Genomic DNA, 22456 nt, shown 5'->3' with positions numbered 1-22456 from the left:
TCCACGCATCTTTAAATATGGTGGGCCAATAAAAACCACAATCAAGCACTTTGCGAGCTGTCCTTTGAACACCCAGATGACCTCCTGGTGCGGAAGAATGACAGAACTGCAGGACTGAGTCAGTCTCATGATCTGGAATGCACCGTCTAATGACCTGATCACTGCACAATTTCCACAAGTAGGGGTCATCCCAAATAAAATGCTTAGCATCACTTTTAATCTCATCTTTTTGGGCCTTAGATGCTAAGGGAGGAAAAACAGAGGCAACTAAATAATTGACAATGTTAGCAAACCAGGGAGTAGAAAGAGAGTCAGAAATACTATACAATATATACAAATGATCATCCGGGAAATCATCCCGAATAGGTGAATCTGCATCAGAGACACGTTCGATCCGGCTCAAATGATCAGCAACTAGATTTTGTGCTCCGCTCCTATCACGGATCTCCAAGTCAAACTCTTGGAGCCAGAGCATCCATCGGATCAACCTAGGCTTAGAATCAGCCTTCTTCAACAAGTACTTTAGAGCTGCATGGTCAGTATAAACAATAATGCGAGTACCAAGCAAATAAGATCGAAATTTTTCAAGAGCAAAAACTATGGCTAGAAGCTCTTTCTCAGTAGTAGTATAATTTGCTTGGGCAGCATCTAAAGTCCTAGAAGCATAATATATCACCCTGGGCAATTTATCAATTTTCTGAGCAAGGACAGCCCCCAATGCATAATTTGATGCATCACACATAAGCTCAAAAGGGGCTGTCCAATCGGGTGCCTGGATGATGGGGGTGGTAGTCAACGCTCTTTTGAGGCAATCAAAGCCTCTTTGCATCTGTCATTAAAGTCAAACTCCACCTCCTTTTGCAACAAGTTGGACAGTGGAAGGGCTATTTTGCTAAAATCCCTTATAAAGCGCCTGTAGAATCCTGCATGACCAAGGAAAGATCGCACCTCTCGCACACAAGAGGGGTAAGGCAATTGTGAAATAACAGAAATTTTTGCAGGATCTACTTCAATGCCCTTATTGGAAATAATGTGGCCTAAAACTATACCTTTCTCAACCATAAAATGACATTTTTCAAAATTTAGAACAAGGTTAGTTTCAATGCATCTATTCAAAACTTTTTCCAAACTATTCAAACAACCATCAAAAGAGGATCCATATACAGTGAAATCATCCATAAACACCTCTATGCAATTTTCTAAAAAATCACTGAAAATACTAATCGTGCACCGCTGGAAGGTACCAGGGGCATTGCACAGGCCGAAAGGCATCCTCCTATAAGCAAAAGTGCCGAAGGGGCAGGTGAATGTGGTCTTTTCCTGATCCTCAGGAGCAATAGTAATTTGCATATAACCAGAAAAACCATCAAGGAAACAGTAGTGGGATTTACCTGCCAGGCGTTCAAGCATCTGGTCAATGAATGGCAGGGGAAAATGGTCCTTTTTGGTAACCTGGTTCAGCCTCCTATAGTCAATGCAGACTCTCCAACTGTTCTGCACCCGAGTAGGAATCAGCTCCCCCTTCTCATTTCTGATCACTGTGAGGCCAGTCTTTTTCGGGACTACCTGGACGGGACTCACCCATTGGCTGTCGGAGATAGGATAAATGATTCCAGCTTGCAAAAGCTTGGTTATCTCCTTCTTCACTACATCAAGAATCACCGGGTTGAGTCTTCTCTGTGGCTGTCTTACTGGTTTAGCTCCATCCTCTAAATTTATTCGATGCATACATGTGGATGGGCTAATACCAGGAATGTCCGCCAGTGATGTGCCATCATTTTCTTCTATTTTCTAAACCCTTTTTGCACCATTTTAATTATTGATTGGTCTTAATTGTCAATTAATTAGGCAGTTTTATTATTTGGGCCCATTCAGCTAATTTGATGTTTTTAATCTAATTTCAGGAATTAATGAAGCATTGGGCTTGAATCTAGCATTGGGCTTGAATCTAGAATTGGGCTTGGACTTGAAGAGGGCAGACTAATTTATTCTATAAAATTAGATCTTATCTTATCTAGATATTATTTAGATTTGATCTCATCTAGATCTTATCTTATCTTATCTTATCTAGATTTGATTTGATTTTACTTATGGGCTTGGATTTAAAACATATTTGTAAGCTTTGGGGCTGAAAAAAACTATATAACAGCACCAAGGTTCTAGTTTAGGGGCCCCCCCCTCTCCCCCTCGCGGGAGACTCTCTCTCTCTCTCCTCTCTCTCTTCTATTTTTCGTTTTTAGTTTTAGTCTCTCTTCTCTTTCTCTTTTATTTTCGTTTTTTTTCAATTCCAGTTCAGACTTTTAGTTTTATCAAAAAAATTTCGTTCTCTATTTGATTAATGGAAGGCTAAGTCCGCAACGTTGTTTTCTCTTGAGGATCAAGCACAGTTCTCTTTGAGGTTCTATTATCACTGTTAAATTCTGTTCAGTTTTTCCTCTTCACTAATTACTTTGAATTTGTTGCTTTTAATTCATGCATGCTTAGTGCTTGATTAATTGTCTCTGCGCTTAATTTACGTTCATGCTTAATGATCGTTTATGAGTAATTGGTGTATGTGATGCTTAATCACATAATGAATGCCTTATGTTGAATTTCGCTTAGTAATTTAATTTAGGGTTGGATTAAGTGGTTAAACTGATAAAGGATAAACTCTCGTAACCTAGGATAAGAGACTTGCTTGTGAATCAAGGGGAAGCAACGTGTTTTAATTCTGATATTTTCTAATTCACATATATTCGCTGTTTAATTTACAAAAGCAAACAACCCCCCCCCCCCCATCGTTACTGTTACTGTTACTGCAAGTATATTATGAACATTTGGCTTGTCACTGCTCGTTGGGAAACGACCTAGGATCACTTCCTAGTTACTACATTTTAATGTTTATTTGATTCGGGTACGGCCTCGATCAAATTTGGCGCCGTTGCCGGGGAGCAGTGTCCAAAGGTTCATAATAGCTAGCTATTGTTGTGTGTTTAATCCTTTCGTTTTTTATGTTTAATTGTTAGTATTGTGTTAGTATGTGTGTTAGTGTTGAGTAGTTCACTGGTATTGATAACAGACAAATCCAGAATCCATATATCTAGGCTAATTAGACTTGTCAGGTTTTAGCGATTTTAATATATAGATTTTAGTCCTTATTTTCATTGTCGGTCTTCCTTAGAAGTAGTTATTCCTTATTTTTTTTTACTGTTGGGTTTTAGGAGTAAGTATTTAGATTTAGTAGATTTAGATCTTATTTATTTGAATTTCGTAGAAGTAGTTATCTTTATCGCAATTTAAATATTTTATCATATCTTATCTTTAAATTTTTTATCTTATCTTATCTATTATCTTTATCTTCTATTTTGATCTTTCAATCTTTTATCTTCGAATTTTATCTTTAAATATCTTATCTTTTCTTTTATCTTCTAATTTTATCTTTAAATATCTTATCTTTTCTTTACCTTATCTTCTATCTTCTATTTTAAATTCTTATCTCTTGCTTTTAAATTGGGTTTGCATTAATCTAAATACAAACAAAGTCCCTGTTTCAGTCTTGGGTGTTTTGCTGTGAAGATTGTGCAGCCAAGCAGGAAAGATTGGAGTACCAAGCTTGATGACGCTCTCTGGGCACATCGGACTGCCTACAAAGCACCCATAGGAATGTCTCCTTATCGGGTTGTCTTTGGAAAGGCATGTCATCTTCCAGTGGAAATTGAGCACAAAGCATACTGGGCAGTGAAGACTTGCAACTTCTCTATGGATCAAGCTGGCGAGAAAAGGAAGTTGCAACTGAGTGAGTTAGATGAAATCCGCCTAGACGCCTACGAGAATGCCAAGTTCTACAAAGAAAAGACCAAGAAGTTCCATGATAGCATGATAGTTAAAAAAGACTTTGTGGTTGGGCAAAAAGTGTTATTGTATAATTCTAGGCTTGGACTCATGAGTGGTAAGTTGAGGTCTAAGTGGATTGGTCCTTTTGTTGTTACTAATGTTTTTCCTTATGGTACAGTTGAGATCAAAAGCGACTCCACAAACAAGAGCTTCAAGGTCAACGGACATCGACTTAAGCCATTCCTCACGAACCCTTCTTTAGTGGACGTAGTGGTGGAAGAGACTTCCTTACTCCACCCTACTCTTCCTCCACCATGACTTAGGGAGTTTTTCTTTTCCTATCTCCTTCTTTGCTTTTATTACACTTGTCCGATTCTCTTTGATGATTTAATTGTTTTTAATCTTTTAATTGTGCTACATTGAGGACAATGTGTTGTTTAAGTATGGGGGGGGGGGGGGGAGTGTTCTTTGGTTTTGCTAGTTTTGTTGGTTTTGTTAATTTGTTAGTTGTGTTAATTTGTTAATGTTGTTAGTTTCGTCGGATTTTCAGTTTAATATTTTGGGTCAATTTTGTGTGCACGTACGACTTTGCATGTTTTTCTTTGAATTATAGGATATGTTCAAGAAATGGGTAATTGTTTTGAAAATAAAAGTTCTTGACATTTTGTGACTTGAAATCCTTGATTCTTCTCTACATGTCATGATAGTTTTGAAAGCTCAATTTGAAAGTGATGATTTTACCTTTGTGAGAATTTGAGCCATCCATCATTATAATCATTTGGTGTGTTTTGCCCCATTGATTGCTTGCACAATAGCCTTGGCTTGATTCTTGTTGATGCGTCCTAATTCACATGCATATTTGGAAATGATTAAGGCAATTTTGTTCTTATAAGCTTCTAGCCAAATGGACTTACCTTGAATTAATTCCTTTGATAGCCCTTTTGAGCCTTGTTTCCCTTTCCTTGTTTTGAAGCTCACTACAAGCCTTAAGTGAAAAACCATGATATTACCATATCCTTAAGGAATTTTGGAGCTTTGGAATTGTTTTGGGAATAAGTGTGGGGGGTTTTTGTTTCATTGGACAACTTGTTTTGTTGGCTATGCTTCATGATGTATTTTGGGCCATACTTGATGTACATTGTATATTGGTTAAATGTTGGACATGCTGAATGAAATGTTGTTTCTCAAAGGCCAAAGAGTTAAAAAAAAAAAAAAAAAATTCGAAAAAAATTCGAAAAAAAAAAAAGAAAAAGAAAAGCAATAAAGTTGAGTGAATAAGATCTTAAATGGCACAAGAATGATGAAACTCTTGGTTCTACTCTTCATGTTTAATTTTTATCTTTACTTCTTTATATTTTCTTATTTTTTTTTTAATATGCACTTATTCCCCTTTGCTCCTCTATTCCTTTGGGATTTAGCCACTTATTCCATATTTCTCCATACCTTGTCCTTGGCCCCATTACAACCTTAAAAGACCTTTTGATCCTCATGTGCTTGTGTTTATGGGTTGATTGTCAATTTTAGAATCTTGCCAAGTTTATGTGGTGTTTGCTTTCATGGGTGCTTTGAGGGTAAATAGTAGCCTAGACACTTGAGAGATAGAGTGTATATCTTGTGAGGCTTTATCACTTTTCATTCTTGAGCTGATTAACTATTTTGCCATGATTGGGTTGCTTGGATGATTTTCATGAATGTCTTGACTTTTTGGATCTCCTTATGTTAGATGTTACCCATTCCTTTTATTCCTTGATGTTCATTGAGAAATATGTGAATCTTTTTGTTTGTCTCCCTCTGATATCCTTGGATTTTGTTCTTTGTTTCATTTTGCCCAGGAGTGCAAAAGGCTAAGTATGGGGGGTTTTGATGTGCCATCATTTTCTTCTATTTTCTAAACCCTTTTTGCACCATTTTAATTATTGATTGGTCTTAATTGTCAATTAATTAGGCAGTTTTATTATTTGGGCCCATTCAGCTAATTTGATGTTTTTAATCTAATTTCAGGAATTAATGAAGCATTGGGCTTGAATCTAGCATTGGGCTTGAATCTAGAATTGGGCTTGGACTTGAAGAGGGCAGACTAATTTATTCTATAAAATTAGATCTTATCTTATCTAGATATTATTTAGATTTGATCTCATCTAGATATTATTTCATCTAGATCTTATCTTATCTTATCTAGATTTGATTTGATTTTACTTATGGGCTTGGATTTAAAACATATTTGTAAGCTTTGGGGCTGAAAAAAACTATATAACAGCACCAAGGTTCTAGTTTAGGGCCCCCCCCCTCTCTCCCTCGCGGGAGACTCTCTCTCTCTCTCCTCTCTCTCTTCTATTTTTCGTTTTTAGTTTTAGTCTCTCTTCTCTTTCTCTTTTATTTTCGTTTTTTTTCAATTCCAGTTCAGACTTTTAGTTTTATCAAAAAAATTTCGTTCTCTATTTGATTAATGGAAGGCTAAGTCCGCAACGTTGTTTTCTCTTGAGGATCAAGCACAGTTCTCTTTGAGGTTCTATTATTACTGTTAAATTCTGTTCAGTTTCTCTTGAGGATTAAGTGGTTAAACTGATAAAGGATAAACTCTCGTAACCTAGGATAAGAGACTTGCTTGTGAATCAAGGGGAAGCAACGTGTTTTAATTATGATATTTTCTAATTCACATATATTCGCTGTTTAATTTACAAAAGCAAACAACCCCCCCCATCGTTACTGTTACTGTTACTGCAAGTATATTATGAACATTTGGCTTGTCACTGCTCGTTGGGAAACGACCTAGGATCACTTCCTAGTTACTACATTTTAATGTTTATTTGATTCGGGTACGGCCTCGATCAGCCAGGGTCTAGCCTATAGCCTTCTTATGCTTCTTGAGAACTGACAACAACTTCTCCTCTTGCTCATCCGCAAGGGAGGCAGATATAATCACTGGAAAACTCTTGCTATCATCCAAGTAAGCGTATTTTAAATTTGATGGCAGAGGCTTCAATTCTGGTGTGGTCGGCTGGACAGTGGTAGAAGGAGATATGTGTACTTCCTGAAACATGGTTAGTCCTATCTGACTCTATAAAATCAATCTCAAGAGGTAAAACACCACCACCAGGCATGCAATCAATATCACTCTCAGATTCACTCTCAGCATCAAATTCAGACATATGATCAAGTACAATTTCAGACTCAATGCATGAAGAGTGAGAGGCATGCAGATTAGAATAAAGATTAGTCATGTATTCATCAACAACATGGTCAATTATTTCAGCACGAAATACAGAAAGATCTTCAGATGGGTATTTCATAGCATCCAGAATATTAAAATGAACAGTTATATCACCAAACTCCATAGACAATGTGCCTGCATAAACATCTATCTTAGTTCTAGCAGTTTTCATAAAGGGTCTGCCTAGAATGATGGGAACTGATCCTTGAGAAAATCCATCTTCCATATTCAAGATATAAAAATCAACAGGGAAAATCAGTTCACCAACTCTAACTAAGACATCTTCTATGAAACCAACAGGATAGGCAACACTTCTATTAGCTAAATGAATTACCACATCAGTTGACTGCAAGGGACCTAGAGATAGAGAATTAAAAATAGACAGAGGCATAACACTAACAGAAGCTCCTAAATCTAGCATGGCATTGTCAAACTTACTATTCCCTATGATACAAGGTATGCTGAATGTACCTGGATCTTTGCATTTTTCAGGAATTTGAGGAACAGATTTACCAATCAATGCGGAGACATTTCTGCCCATGCTAATCCGTTCACTTCCTTTAAGCTTCCGCTTATTAGTGCACAACTCCTTCAAGAATTTGGCATATCTTGGAATTTGCTTTATTGCATCCAACAGAGGTATGTTTACCTCTACCTTTCTAAACGTTTCCAAGATCTCTTTCTCTGCCTCTTCCATTTTTTTGTTGGAAACTGCTCTTGGAGGGAATGGAAGAGGGGGAATGTGCTGCTTCTGCAAATCAGAATTACCTGTGAAATTGTTAGGTAAATTTTTGTCATCACCTTTTTCTGGAATAGAGTGAAGTTTGGCAGGTTCATTTGCAGATGAGGAAGGTGCTACGGGTTGAGGTCCTTGACATTGCTTTCCCGACCTCAATGAAATGGCACTGACATTTTTGGGGTTTTGGACAGCTTGAGAAGGCAGCTTGTCAGAATTCTGGGACTGTTGTTGATTCAATTGAGTAGCTAATTGTCCCATCTGATTGGTTAAGCTCTGAATGGAGGCTCTGGTCTCTTGCTGAAACTGCATGTTCTGCATAGTCATTTGCCTCACAAGTTCTTCGAGGGAAGGTTGTGGAGGGGCCTCAACTGTTGGCTGTTTCTGGGGTTGTTGCTGTTGTTGGATTGGTGGAGGAATGTATGGTCTGCTTGGGCCAGCAGCATTTTGGAAGGAAGGAGCAGGCTGCTGTTGTTGTTGAGGGCTGGACCATCTGAGGTTAGGGTGATTCCTCCATCCAGGGTTGTATCTGTTGCTGGAAAGGTCATAATTGTTCTGCTGTGGTTGATTTTGCTGCTGAGGTTGAGGAGGTCTATTGTAAATATTTGCAGCATAAGCTTCAGGCTGCTCAATTGCTCCAGGTTGCTGCATGGAAGGGCAAAGGTCTGTATGGTGGTCAGCAGAGGAGCACAAACCACAAACCCTTGCGACAGGTACAGATTTCTGATTCAAGGCCAGCTGGGTTACCAAGTTGACCAACGCATCCAGTTTGCCTTCAAGCTTTTTAGTTTCAGATGATGCAGATGGGTTTGTAGCTACCTCATGCACTCCTCTAATGACTATGGCATCATTTCTGGCACTAAACTGCTGGGAGTTGGAGGCCATCTTCTCAATTAAATTTTTGGCTTCAGCAGGAGTCATGTCTCCAAGGGCTCCACCACTGGCAGCATCTATCATACTTCTCTCCATATTACTGAGTCCTTCATAAAAATATTGGAGAAGAAGCTGTTCTGAAATCTGATGGTGGGGGCAACTGGCACATAGTTTCTTAAATCTCTCCCAGTACTCATACAGGCTCTCTCCACTGAGTTGTCTAATACCTGAGATATCCTTCCTGATGGCTGTGGTCCTGGAAGCAGGGAAAATTTTTTCTAAGAATACTCTCTTAAGGTCATCCCAGCTCGTGATGGACCTTGGAGCAAGGTAATACAGCCAGTCCTTTGCCACTCCCTCTAATGAATGAGGAAAAGCCTTCAGAAATATGTGATCCTCTTGGACATCTGGGGATTTCATGGTAGAGCAGACAATGTGAAATTCTTTCAAATGTTTGTGCGGGTCTTCACCTGCAAGGCCATGAAACTTTGGAAGCAAATGAATCAGTCCAGTCTTAAGAACATATGGGACATCCTCATCAGGGTATTGGATGCACAAGCTTTCGTAGGTGAAATCAGGTGCAGCCATTTCCCTTAGAGTCCTCTCACGAGGTGGAGGTTGTGCCATGTTCTCAGAATGTGCAAAATCAGAATGCTCAGAATCAGAATGCTCAAAATTATAATGCTCAAGATCAGGATGTTCAAAATCACCAATAACAGAATGCACAGATTCACCAGTTATGGAATGCTCAGAATGATCAAAAGGTATAAAATGATGCCTAACTAATCTATGAGATGTCCTATCTATCTCAGGATCAAAGGGTTGTAAGTCAGATGGATTGCCTCTAGTCATACACTACATTCAGCATGCACACAACTAGTTGCCTTGTCATGTAAATAAAGGTGTAGGTTTGAACTACAGCTACCCTCAAATGATATCCAAATGACTTGAAATTTTGTGAGCAACCTTATAAAATGATGATAAGATAGCACAAAAAATTTCAGACAAAAATTCAAAGTCTAACTATGAAAGCTAAAAATGGTAGGTTAAGAAAAATAAGTGAATAAAACTTGAAAAATAAAAAACTTTTGACAGAATCGGTTTTTTTGGACGATGGAGACCTCAGCCGGCCTATGGCGGCTGCCACGGTGTAGGAAATTTTTTTCTACCCCAAATGCATATATAATAATTGCGATTCTGATAACCGGAGCAAAAGTTATGGCCGTTTGAAGTTTTGACAAACACAAAATTTGCTAGTTTTTTGGAACTTTCAAATTTGACCAAACTAAAGGCTCTAGCTATTTTTCCCACAAAATATGGATTAAAAGAAGTTACCCCAAAAAAATTCAGCCAAAAATAACAACCCTAGCTACTAAAACAAAAAAATCCCAAATAATTCAGCATGGGTGGTCGCTAAAATCCGTCTCTAGCTGATTTCTACTACTGCCCTGTTTTCAAGCACAATTTTCACAGCAAAACACCCAAGACTGAAACAGGGACTTTGTTTGTATTTAGATTAATGCAAACCCAATTTAAAAGCAAGAGATAAGAATTTAAAATAGAAGATAGAAGATAAGGTAAAGAAAAGATAAGATATTTAAAGATAAAATTCGAAGATAAAAGATTGAAAGATCAAAATAGAAGATAAAGATAATAGATAAGATAAGATAAAAAAAATTTAAAGATAAGATATGATAAAATATTTAAATTGCGATAAAGATAACTACTTCTAAGAAATTCAAATAAATAAGATCTAAATCTACTAAATCTAAATACTTACTCCTAAAACCTAACAGTAAAAAATAAGGAATAACTACTTCTAAGGAAGACCGACAATGAAAATAAGGACTAAAATCTATATATTAAAATCGCTAAAACCTGACAAGTCTAATTAGCCTAGATATATGGATTATGGATTTGTCTGTTATCAATACCAGTGAACTAATCAACACTAACACACATACTAACACAATACTAACAATTAAACATAAAACACGAAAGGATTAAACACACAACAATAGCTAGCTATTATGAACCTTGGGACACTGCTCCCCGGCAACGGCGCCAAATTTGATCGAGGCCGTACCCGAATCAAATAAACATGAAAATGCAGTAACTAGGAAGTGATCCTAGGTCGTTTCCCAACGAGCAGTGACAAGCCAAATGTTCATAATATACTTGCAGTAACAGTAACAGTAACGATGGGGGGGGGGGGTTTGGTTGTTTGGTAATTAAAGAGCAGAACAAATAAAATGGAATACAAAACTACTAATACTAAAAACAGGTTGTTTCCTCTGATTCAGAAGCCACTCTCTTATCCTGGGTTATGGAGAATTCGTCCCTAACAGTCAACCACTTAATCCAACCCTATTTCAATTTACTAAGCGAAAATCAACTTAGGGTTTTCAATACGTGATTAGGCATCACATACACCAGTTAGCCCTTCGTCCATTAAGCATGAACGCAAGTTAGGCTTAGAGGCAATTAATCGAACACGAAGCGTGCACTGATTAATATTCACGAAATTGGGATAACTGGTGAAGGGAAAACTGCCAGGAAACCACATTGCAAGCGAAACCTCAAAGAGAGTTGGGCTTCGTCCTCAAAAGGAACAACACCAGAAAATCTAGCCTTCCATTAATCAATAGAGAACGAAATTATAGATTGAAGAACGAAATTTTATTGCTAAAATGAAAAGTCAAAACTGGAATTGCAAAACAAAAAAGTGTCTAAGAAAAGCCTAAAACTAAAAACGAAAATAGGAGAGAGAAGAAGAGAGAGAGAGAGAGAGAGACTAAAACTAAAAACGAATAATCCAAGAGAGACCTAAACTAGAACCTTGGTGTTGTTATATAGTTTTTCAGTCCCAAAGCTTACAAATCTGTTTTAAATCCAGGCCCATAAATAAATTAAATTCAAATCTAGATAAGATAAGATAAGATCTAGATTAAATAATATCTAGATGAGAAATTCAAATCTAGATAAGATAAGATCTAGATTAAATAATATCTAGATGAGATCAAATCTAAATAATATCTAGATAAGATAAAGATAAGATAAGATCTAATTTTGTAGAATAAAATAGTCTGCCCTCTTCAAGTCCAAGCTCAATTCTGGATTCAAGCCCAAGCCCAATTCTGGATTCAAACCCAATGCTTCATTAATTCCTGAAATTAGATTAAAAACATCAAATTAGCTGAATGGGCCCAAATAATAAAACTGCCTAATAAATTTGACAATTAAGACTAATCAGTATTTAAAATGGGGCAAAAAGGGTTAAGAAATAGGAGAAAATGATGGCACATCACTCCACAAACCTTTTACTCCTTGTTATCACAGCTTTGCATTCCTCCTTGGGATTCTGTTATGTATTTGCCACAAAACTGTTAGATGACTTGTCAGCTATCTGCTTGGCCAGTTGTCCCACCTGGACCTCAAGGTTCTTCAGTGCTGACTTAGTGTTTTTATGATTTGACATTGTTACCTGCATAAACTGAGTCAAGGTCTCCTCCAGCTTAGTAGTTCTCTAGAATATGTTAGGTCCTTGTTGGATTGGCCAGTTTGAAGGCCTACTCTGGTCTTTGTTGAACTGATTTCCAAGGTGTGCCCTCCACTGCCCTTGTTGATTATAGGGACCCTGCTGAAAGCCTGAAAATCCTACTTGAGTATACCCTTGTCGCTGTTGATTTCCCATATAATGAATTTCTTGAGTGTTTTCTTCAGTGGGAATACATTGGCCTGTTTCATGAGCCTCACCACAGATGGTACAACCCGTAACCTGCAAAACAGAAGAGTGTGTAGGTTGACCCATAGACATCTTAGTTGGCAGCTTACTAAGTGTTTCTGTTAAAATCTCAAGTTTCTTAGAAATAAACTTGTTCTGTGCCAATAAAGCGTCATGTGATGATAGCTCTATCAAGCTTTTCTTCGTGGGTTGGTGGGTTCTGTCTCGTAGAATGGCATGATCACTGGCTGACATGTTCTCAATTAGCTCAGTTGCTTCATTCGGGGTCTTCAGTTTTATCTTTCCCCCTGCAGAAGCATCTAACAGCTGCTTGGTTTGTGGTCTCAGTCCATCTATAAACATATTCAATTGGATTGGCTCGGAAAACCCATGAGTGGGAGTTCTTCTTAACAAGCCTCTGAATCTCTCCAATGCTTCACTTAGAGATTCATCACGAAACTGATGAAATGAAGAGATTGCAGCTTTCCCTTCTGCAGTCTTGGACTCTAGGAAGTATTTCTTTAGGAACTTTTCAACAACTTCTTCCATGGTTTTCAGACTGCTGCCCTTGAATGAGTGGAGCCACCTCTTGGGTTCTCCTGCCGTTGAGAATGAGAAAAAGCTGAGCCTAATAGCTTCATCTGGTACATTGGCAATCTTGACAGTGTTACATATTCCAATGAACGTTGCTAAGTGTGCATAGGGATCTTCATCAGGTAATCCTTGAAATAAGTTCCCCTGTATTAAATGAATTAAGGAATATGGATAGTTGATGTTGTTAGCTTGTACTTCAGGACGTGCAAAGCTGGTGAAAAATTGTGGTACTGAACTACTTGAATAATCCTCAAGGGTAATCCTCTGGTCATGCTTTTCTGCCATGGTAATGACTTCAGGTAATTGAGTGGCAGATTCCCTTGATGATGGTGAATCAGGTGATAATAAGTCAGAGAAATGAGTCTCCTCCTCAAGAATGGATGCAACCGTTCTGTCTTGCAGAAGTTTCCTTCTCCTCTCGACCTTGTTCCTTCGCAATGTAGCTTCAATTTCTAAGTCCAGAGGAACTAAATTGCCTGTGGGAGATCTATGCATATACAATACTAATAGAACAACGGTTATCCAGTTAAACAAGAAAAGACAAATAGGGATTAAGAACAAATATTCATAAAAACAATCAAAGAATAACAAATAAAGAATAGACACCTAAAAACGAGCTAACTTCCCAAATAAAAAGAAGTTCCCCGGCAACGATGCCAAAAACTTGTTCGACTTCCGACAAGTGCACCGGATCGCACAAGTAGTATAAAACGGTAAGAACAGAGTATCGAACACTCGGGGAACTTGTGTTATTTGGTAAGCTATTTCAGCAAATAGGTGTCTGGTGTGTAAAGGTAAGTGTGAATATGAACAGGTGTATAAACTATCTGTGCAAAAAGAAAGAAAATCACGCGAGAGAAATGATGTGTAAAAACAAGTAGAGAACACGCTGGTCTTCCTAATAGGTGCCTGATGCTAAAAAGATATTCTCTATCTAACAATGCTCATGTGTTCTTATGGTGTCTCCTGAGATACTAAACCCTAATTCCTCATGATAGTTTAGCCTAATCCTGATCAAGCATCGTCCGCAGATTCCTCTTGTAAGACTAAACTAAACCAAGACCGCATTAAGACACACATACTCAACTAAATTATCACACCCCGATTCCTCGTGAAAGCACGACAACTCAACCCTGCACTATCAATGACTTTAGAGTCAGACCAGTTTCCACTGTTGAATGACCCTAAAAAAGCATGCATCTACATGATCAAGGTAAAGACATACTAGAATGAAAAGCAGATAGCATAGAGAACACACAAAACCATTAAATAGATAGAAATATATTTACATCAGGTACCTATAGGGAAGATCCAACAGAGGATTTAGCTTTCCATACCAGGAAGCCTTCTTAACAAAAAAGAGAAGAACAAGATGAAAGATTGAAAAAATACAAGTGGTGAGGATGTCTCCTTCACCTCTAGGATCTCACAATCACTCACAAACTCATCTCAAGCTCTAAAACCGGCTCCTGTTTCAAGCTCTGGTCTCTGCAGATCTTCACACAGCAAAATCTCTCTAAACTCTCTGGAACTTGGACCTTTCTCTCTCTAGAAACCCTAGACATGCAAAGCTCTGAATCCCAGTCCAAACTCCCTTTCTAAAATCTGATTTCATGTTTAAATAGGTGGCCTTGTTCGTGCTCGTGCGCTTAGCGCACTTATGGACCGCTTAGCGCATGTTAGTGATTTTTGGCTTAGCGCGCCTTTCTTGCTTAGCGGATGAACTGAAGTGGTGCGCTTAGTGAGATGAAGTGGAGCACTTAGCGAACCTTTACAACTCATTTTCTTCCAGAGTCTTCCTCGCACTTAGCCCAGGAGTGTTGCGCTTAGCAGACACTCTCTAAGCCAACATATTGGCTTAGCGAGAAGGTGAAAAACAACACTTTCCAAATCTTGCCTAATTAACCTGAAATTGAGAGAAAATGATTATTAAACACACAAAATGAAAATAATAAGTATTTATTACCTATACTTAACAAAAAGTACTTATAACACTACAAAATAACCATAAATTGGGAGAGTTTGATACAATTTATACAAGTTTTATACACAAAAGTTAGTCGTTTTCACCAACTAACAAATCTCCGATCATCTTTCTTCCTTCTCCCTTCTGCTGCCATTCATTTTCAAGAAGCAAAGGACTCCATTGATGAAGAAGACCCAAGGCCTACAAGCTCCATATGGGGCTACATCATGTGGTATCAAGAACACCTTCGTCTAGGTGATGTTCTTTTTCTTCCTCTATCTTTTTGTTCAGTCAATTCACTTTAATTCCTTGTTCTTCATCTTATTCTCCATCTATATCCTCCATTGTCTTGTGGTTTTCTGTTGTTTAGAGTAGATTAAAAAAAAAGAAATTGATTAAATCTTAGATCTACACTTGTTCTTGCATTTCTATGGTTCAAATTTTATAGATCTACTCTTGAATCATGTTTTTGTGTTGATTTTAGGTTCTATCATTTTTCAGTCATAATCTTCTTGTGCTGAACCTTTAGATCTAAATTTTATTCCAAAATATTGATTAGAAAAAAAAACACAAAAATCTAAGTGTAAATCACTTAATCAATGTTGTCTTACAATCATTTTAGTCATAATAATTGTCACATTATGTTCTAAGTTTGTGTTGAATTTTGATTTTGTTGATTGAATTCTAGATACATTTTTTCATGTATTCTTGTCATTCTTAGCCTATCTTTTGAATTTTGAGTCTAATTCATGCAGGTTATTTAGTTCATAACATGTTTGAAATCAATTCCGAGAAGTAGTCTTGTTGTTGAACTTTGTTTTGTTTTCTAAGTTTCCTATATGATGCCTATAAAAAAATTGAGTTGTGGTGCTGAGTTGTGGCTGGATTTGTGAATCAAAATAAGTCTTAAACTCTCTTGAATTGTTTTATTCAATACATTTGAGCATAAGCAAACACAAATTGTAATTATCCAAGCCTTAAGCAACATAAACACTACTCTTGATTTCTAGGTTGAAATCGCTGGTGCTAGCAGCTTGAACATACGAACTTGTAAAAATTATTGGGAATTGGTAACTATGAATTTTGAGCTGATATTTTTACTTAATTTTCTAGACATATGGAAAAAAATTATAAAAAATAACCAAGTGATTTGGATAAAATTAAAAAATAAGAAAAATCACACAAGTTGGCAGGAAAATTAGTGTCCAGAAAAAAAAAGTGAAAGGGAAGTGTGCTTGTTGTTTTGGCTCGAAATTTGTTCAATAATGGGTGCTTATTTTATACCAATCTTAGTTCTGAAATTTAAATTGAAAATTAGTGTGAAAACAAGTGCCAAAACTAGAGGTTTCTTGTGTCTTAGATTTTTAGTTTTTTTTTACTATACTCTAGAACCATTCTAGGTTTCTCTTTGAGTCCTAGCTTGCTTTTATGTGCTTTTCATTGCTTTAATTGTTGAATAATCCTTGAAAATTTCTCTTGTTAAAACTCTATTATTGGTTTAGCTTTCATTTCATTTTTTGGTCTTTGGTTATTGCTTGTCTCTTTGTTTCCTTGTTTGTGAGTTGCCATATAGGGAATTGGAAAGGAGGATTGGTGCCATCCCTTGAAGAATTTGAGTCAAGAAGCAAGGGGCCAACTACCTTAAGAGCTATTGGACTAAGAAGCACTCCAAATTGAGTGAATCACCAAATAGAGAACAACTACCAAAATTGAGGACCGTTTTGTAATTTTGTAATTGGCAATTTACTTACTTTCATTACTTTCAAGTTTTGTAACAAAAAGGCCTTTCATTGGAAGTGTGTTGGGAGCCTCCAATAGGTTACCAAACTTCCATTTGTGTGTATTAATTTTAAGCAATTTTACCTTAGGATAGTGAGTGTTTTGTTGGGAACCTTAAATCTGGCCATCCATACACTCTTAGGATCCGCCTAGTTTACATTTCTTGCACTTTAATTTCTTTCTTACTTTCATAGCTTATTTTCTTTACTAGTCACACCTAGTTTATCGTGTAATTACAAAATACTTTCTTCTTGCTTATCACACTTATCTTGAGTTCTTTTGAACCCTAACTTTTACCTTTTACAAACCCCTAACAAGATAGAACCACAACTTAGGAACCAACATGAGTCATCATTCATCTAGTGTTAATGGTGAGGGTACTAGTCATAAGGATCCTCTATCTAGAATCTTAGATGAGTTGAGTTCCCTCAAGTTATGGAAAGAAAAACTAGAAAGAAAAGAAAAAGGAAAAGAGAGGGTAGAAATAAATCAAGATGAGAGAGAACAAATAAGAGAGGAAGAAAGAAGGAAAATACTAAAAGAATTAAGAAAATAAAAACATGCCTCCTATAGTAGCCATGACCCTTGCAAGAGCCTAAGTGAAGAACTTAGTGATTATTATGAAGGAAGGGATAGGTCACATCTTAGACCTCACTCCCATAGGAGAGAAAAGGAAAGAAAGCCTCAAGAGGATAACATTAACCTCCCATACTTCCATAGGAAGGACAATGTAGAGGCTTACTTAGATTGGGAAATAAGGATAGAGCAACAACTTAAAAGGAAGTCTACTTCAAAATCTTATTGCCCTTACTCTTATCCAAAGAAAGACCAAGGTCAAGGCATCTTAGGGGCGACACCTTCTAAGCCCAAAGATGATAAGGGGAAGAGAATAGAAAAGCAATCCCTTAAGGCTAGTATGCAAGTGAAGACTAGCTCTATAAAGTGCTTTAAATGTCTTGGAAGAGGATAGATACATTACTTCTCAATGCCCCACCAAGAAAAACATGATTATGAGGGGCCAAGACATTTATAGTAGCCAAGATGAGGCTACTACTTCACCTTCCTCTAGTGAAAGTGAAGAAGTAAAATGGGAAGAATTTAGTGAAGAAATCTACCCCCAAGAAGAAGGACAACCTTTAATGGTTAAGGAGAAGTGTAAGGAGGTAAGTGTCTCCTCCAAGAGGTTAGCTAAGAAGGAAAGTCATTTTGCAATAAAGACAAACATTAAAGAAACTTCCCCTCTTAGACAACCTCTACATCTTCTCCTTTGTAAAAAGACACTGGTGAGCACTGCCATACCTCTTGGGCTTGAGATTATTCCTCAACTAAAGGATTTGTTGGATGAGGGTTTGGTTCGTAAGAGCTTAAATCCTTGTTCTTTTTTGGTGCCCAAAATAGGTATTATGAGGCACCAAATCCCTATGATAGGTGGTATGATGAATGTGTTGAGTGGTGCAACCCTCATTTGTAAAATCACCCATGCATCCAACATCTTCATGATTCACATATATAGGGACTCATTAGGTAGGTTTGTTATTTTTTGTTTCAATACAAACCTAGGTGCTCATATGGGACACTGTAGGGTTGTCATACTTTTTGGTAGGAGTAATCAACATGAAAATATAAAAAGGTACATTTTATTGCATTACTTTCCTTAATTTTTTAAATGTCGATCAATGGGTTCCCACAAACCCTAAGAGAATAAAGGTCATTCCTGAGTGGCCCACTCCACCAAGTATAAAAAAAAATTGGGACTTCCATGACTTAACAATCTTTTACAAAAGTTTTTCCCATATTTTGATATACTTGTAGCACCACTCATTGAGTTGGTGAGGAACCATGTTCCCTCATGGAAGATGCCCAGGAAATGGGTTTTCAGACCTTACCTTACTCCAACATACCAAACACCAATAATATATATGTTTTTATTCTTTTTACAGGTGTTGAGGGAAGAAGCCCAGAGTTTCAAGAAGCTTTAGATTTGAGGTCAAATCCTTTTCTAGGGGGATGGAATGATGCAATCCTACCCCTCAAGGGCATTGAATAGAAGACTCCAAGAAGATTGGGCCAGAGATGCAAGAGAAGGCGCTATGGTTCTCATGAGCCTTAGGGTAGATTTCGGGCCCGTGGGCTAAGTATGAACCCACTTATCTTTGTACATATTAGATTAAGGTTTCATTATTTTTTAGCCTTGTATTTAGGGCTCCATAATGTAGGTAGGGTACCCTAGAAATGTAGGATTTTGTAGCCCTTGTATTTTAGGGCACCTAGACTAGTTTTTGTATTATGGGTAATTTTGTAATTTCACATGCATTAAGTGAATATTTGATGTGTGTTGGGAAATAAATTTAATTAAATTGGGAGAAGCCCAATCCAATTAAATTTTAGAGGGGGAGGTGAGCGTTTGCTTGCTACACCCCATTGCCACATCATATAATCACACTTTGTGCATGTCCTTCATACTTTACATGCCTCATGACACCTAAGCTCACTTAGTGGAGAATCTTGGACTTGATCTTGGATTAGTGGGCTGAACCATAGCTAAAATTCACTAATCATAATTTGTGAAATTTTGGCTCCACAAATTCAATTTCAAATTCAAGTGAAATTTGAATAGAAATTCAAATTTAATTTCCCTATAATTTTGTGTGACACTTAGGCTATAAATAGAGGCTATGTGTGTGCATTTTTTCAACTTTGATCATTTGAGAATTACACTTCAAAGTTCAGACCTCATTTGAGGCACAAAATTTCGTGCTCCTTCTCTCCTTCTCTCTCCACTCATCTTCTCCTACCTTCAAACTCTTATCCATGGCTTCTTATGGTGGTGAGCTTGTTCTTGACTCATCTTCTCCTTGAAGTGGCGTCTTTGATCATCTTTCTTCCTTCTCCATTGCGCTGCCATTCATCTTCAAGAATCAAAGGACTCCATTGATGAAGAAGATCCAAGGCCTACAAGCTCCACATGGAGCTACATCACTATCATGTGTAAAAGACTCACATTTGAGGGGGAGATTTTTGGAATACAAGTGTGAGGTGAAGTTTTACATTTGATAGGAGTGAAAAGGTTGAACACCATATAAGTGAGGAAAAGACCTATAAACCTGAGCTTTAAAAGATTTTGGATTAAAGTGTGGTGTCAAATTCACTTATATGGTTTACTCGGTAACTCATTAGTGTAAATTTTCTAGTGCTTAGCCACCCAGTTGCAGAACATTAAGGCTCATTAGTTATATTATCTTAAAGAAGAATTTACAAGAAGAAGTTCTAGTCTAAGACTTATCACCCCGAGAGAATGGAAAAGATTACAAGAGCTTAGAAGGATTATGTTTGCAATATAAAAATTCTCTTGCTCTTCAAATCTTTGGTTTTTTATAGGCATCTTTAAAAACATGGTTGTTGTAATACTAGTGTTTGTTCATCTTTCTTTAACTTCAATATAGTTTATAAGTCAACGTTGGGCATTTAATGCCCTATAAATTTCTTTTCTCCAACTTGTCACTCTGATTAAAGCACTTTGTTTATCATCCTTTTCTTGTACTATTGTTGTGCTACATATGAAAAATATTCTATTGTGCATATAAGTATGCTATTGTACTCTGACAAGTAGGTGCGTCTTTTTAAGACAAAAAGTGAGTTGTTTATGTTTGACTTTCATGAGACTTCCTTGATACACTTTTATTCATGCTTCAGGTCGTGTGTGTTTTGTTCCTACAAGGTGATTAGACTATGCACATATATTTCATAAGTGTAAGTATAATAAAATGTTACATTTTGCTACCATCTTACTAAGACAATTGTTTTTGTCTGTCTTATAAAAATGTGTGTTGTCTTGTCGACATGTAAGACTTATTTCCTTTTTATGAGAGCTTATTGTCTTATAAAAACATATTTTGTTTGTTTAATCAAAATACTTAAAGAGTTGTAAGATGTCATTTGTCTAACAAACCTTTCATTAGGTTTTATACATTGATATTGGATGCTAATTTGGTATGCATTGAGTTTTAGCTTATGGAAGTTAAACAAATTCAACCTTTTTACATCTTTTTCTCACATTGGCTTGACCAAATGTACTTACCAAAATCTGGAGTTGATCCACGTAATGTGGACGTGGCCAAGAATAGCTCCACGATCTCGCATGTCGGGCTGTGAGTACCCTTTGGTAAGAGGACATGAGAGGGGGCCTACAAAACAAAAGATTTTGATGCTCAAGTAAGTATGTGAGTTAGGTGAGAATGAGAGATGAAAATGGTGAGATAGAACTTAGTACTTATAGAGTGGAGTAGGAGCTTTGGGTCCTTGTTTGTAGGGGTTGCTACGGTGGTGTAACAACCCTTGGAGATAATTGCTAGCTTGTAGATAATAATAGCTTACAAATATTGTGCATCTTATAGATAACTAGCTACCTGCCACTTGATAAGGAAGTTGCAATATTATCATTAATATTCAAATAATGAAGTGCTTAAAGATAATATGTTAGTTTGGGAGCCTGATTGCTAAGGGCGATGTATCCGTGCTCTTGTGCTAGGGTTGATATAGAGGGCTGACGTGTGTATTAGAGAGCCACGTAGTTTGCCACATCCACTTTGTGGGCCCTGTGATCGAGGCCGTACCCGAATCAAATAAACATTAAAAATGCAGTATCTAGGAAGTGATCCTAGGTCGTCTCCCAACAAACAATGGTCAACCAAACATTCATAACAGATTGTAATAAAACAGTAATGAATTGGGGGGTTGTTTATTTTTGTAAATTAAACAGCAAGTAAATTTTAATTATAAAATATCAGAATTAAAACACGTTGTTTCCCCTTGATTCACAAGCAAGTCTCTTATCCTAGGTTACGAGGATTTATCCTTTATCAGTTCAACCACTTAATATAATCCTAAATTAAATTACTAAGCGAAATTTAACATAATGCATTCATTATGTGATTAAGCAACACATACACCAATTAATCATGAAAGAAACTGATCATTAAGCATGAACGTAAATTAAGCACAGAGACAATTAATCAAGCACTAAGCATGCATGGATTAATAGCAACAAATACAGAGTAATTGGTGAAGAGGAAAAACTAATCAGAATTCAATAGTAATAATAAAACCTCAAAGAGAGTTGTGCTTGATCCTTAAGAGAAAACAACGCTGGAGACTTAGCCTTCCATTAATCAATAGCAAACGAAATTGTAGTAGAAAACTAGAATTATTCTCCAAAACGAAAAAAAGCTCAAAACAAAAGATAGAGTCAAAACAAAAAGAGAGAGCTAAAACTAGAACCTTGGTGCTGTTATATAGTTCTCAGCCCCAAAGCTTACAAATTTGTTTTAAGTCCAAGCCCATAAATAAAATAAAATCTAGATAAGATAAGATAAGATAAAATCTAGATGAAATAATATCTAGATGAAATAAAATCTAGATATGATAAGATAAGATCTAGATGAAATAATATCTAGATGAGATAAAATCTAGATATGATAAGATAAAATCTAGATGAAATAATATCTAGATGAGATAAAATCTAGATAAGATAAGATTTGGTAGAATAAAATTGTCTGCTCTCTTCAAGTCCAAGCCCAATTCCGGATTCAAGCCTAATTACTTATAATTCTCCTGAAATTAAATTAAAAACACAAAATTAATCCAGTAGGCCCAAATGATAAAACTGCATAATTAATTTGACAATTAAGGCTAATCAGTAATTAAAATGGTGACAAAAAGGGTTAAGAAATATGAGAAAATGACGACATATCAAATCCCCTC

The 22456-nt window shown here is 36.8% G+C and overlaps 1 non-coding gene across 1 annotated transcript; it reads left to right on the top strand.

Annotated features, from left to right (window-relative positions):
- The first annotated feature begins 8775 nt into the window (after window positions 1-8775).
- LOC114397864 lies at window positions 8776-8882 on the top strand. The gene has a single exon (XR_003663480.1). It is a non-coding gene; the product is annotated as a small nucleolar RNA R71 (small nucleolar RNA).
- Window positions 8883-22456: the final 13574 nt, after the last annotated feature.

The sequence above is a fragment of the Glycine soja genome, chromosome 18 (genome assembly GCF_004193775.1).
Source record: "Glycine soja cultivar W05 chromosome 18, ASM419377v2, whole genome shotgun sequence".
NCBI lineage: Eukaryota > Viridiplantae > Streptophyta > Magnoliopsida > Fabales > Fabaceae > Glycine > Glycine soja.
This window is presented reverse-complemented; position numbering and strand designations above follow the sequence as displayed.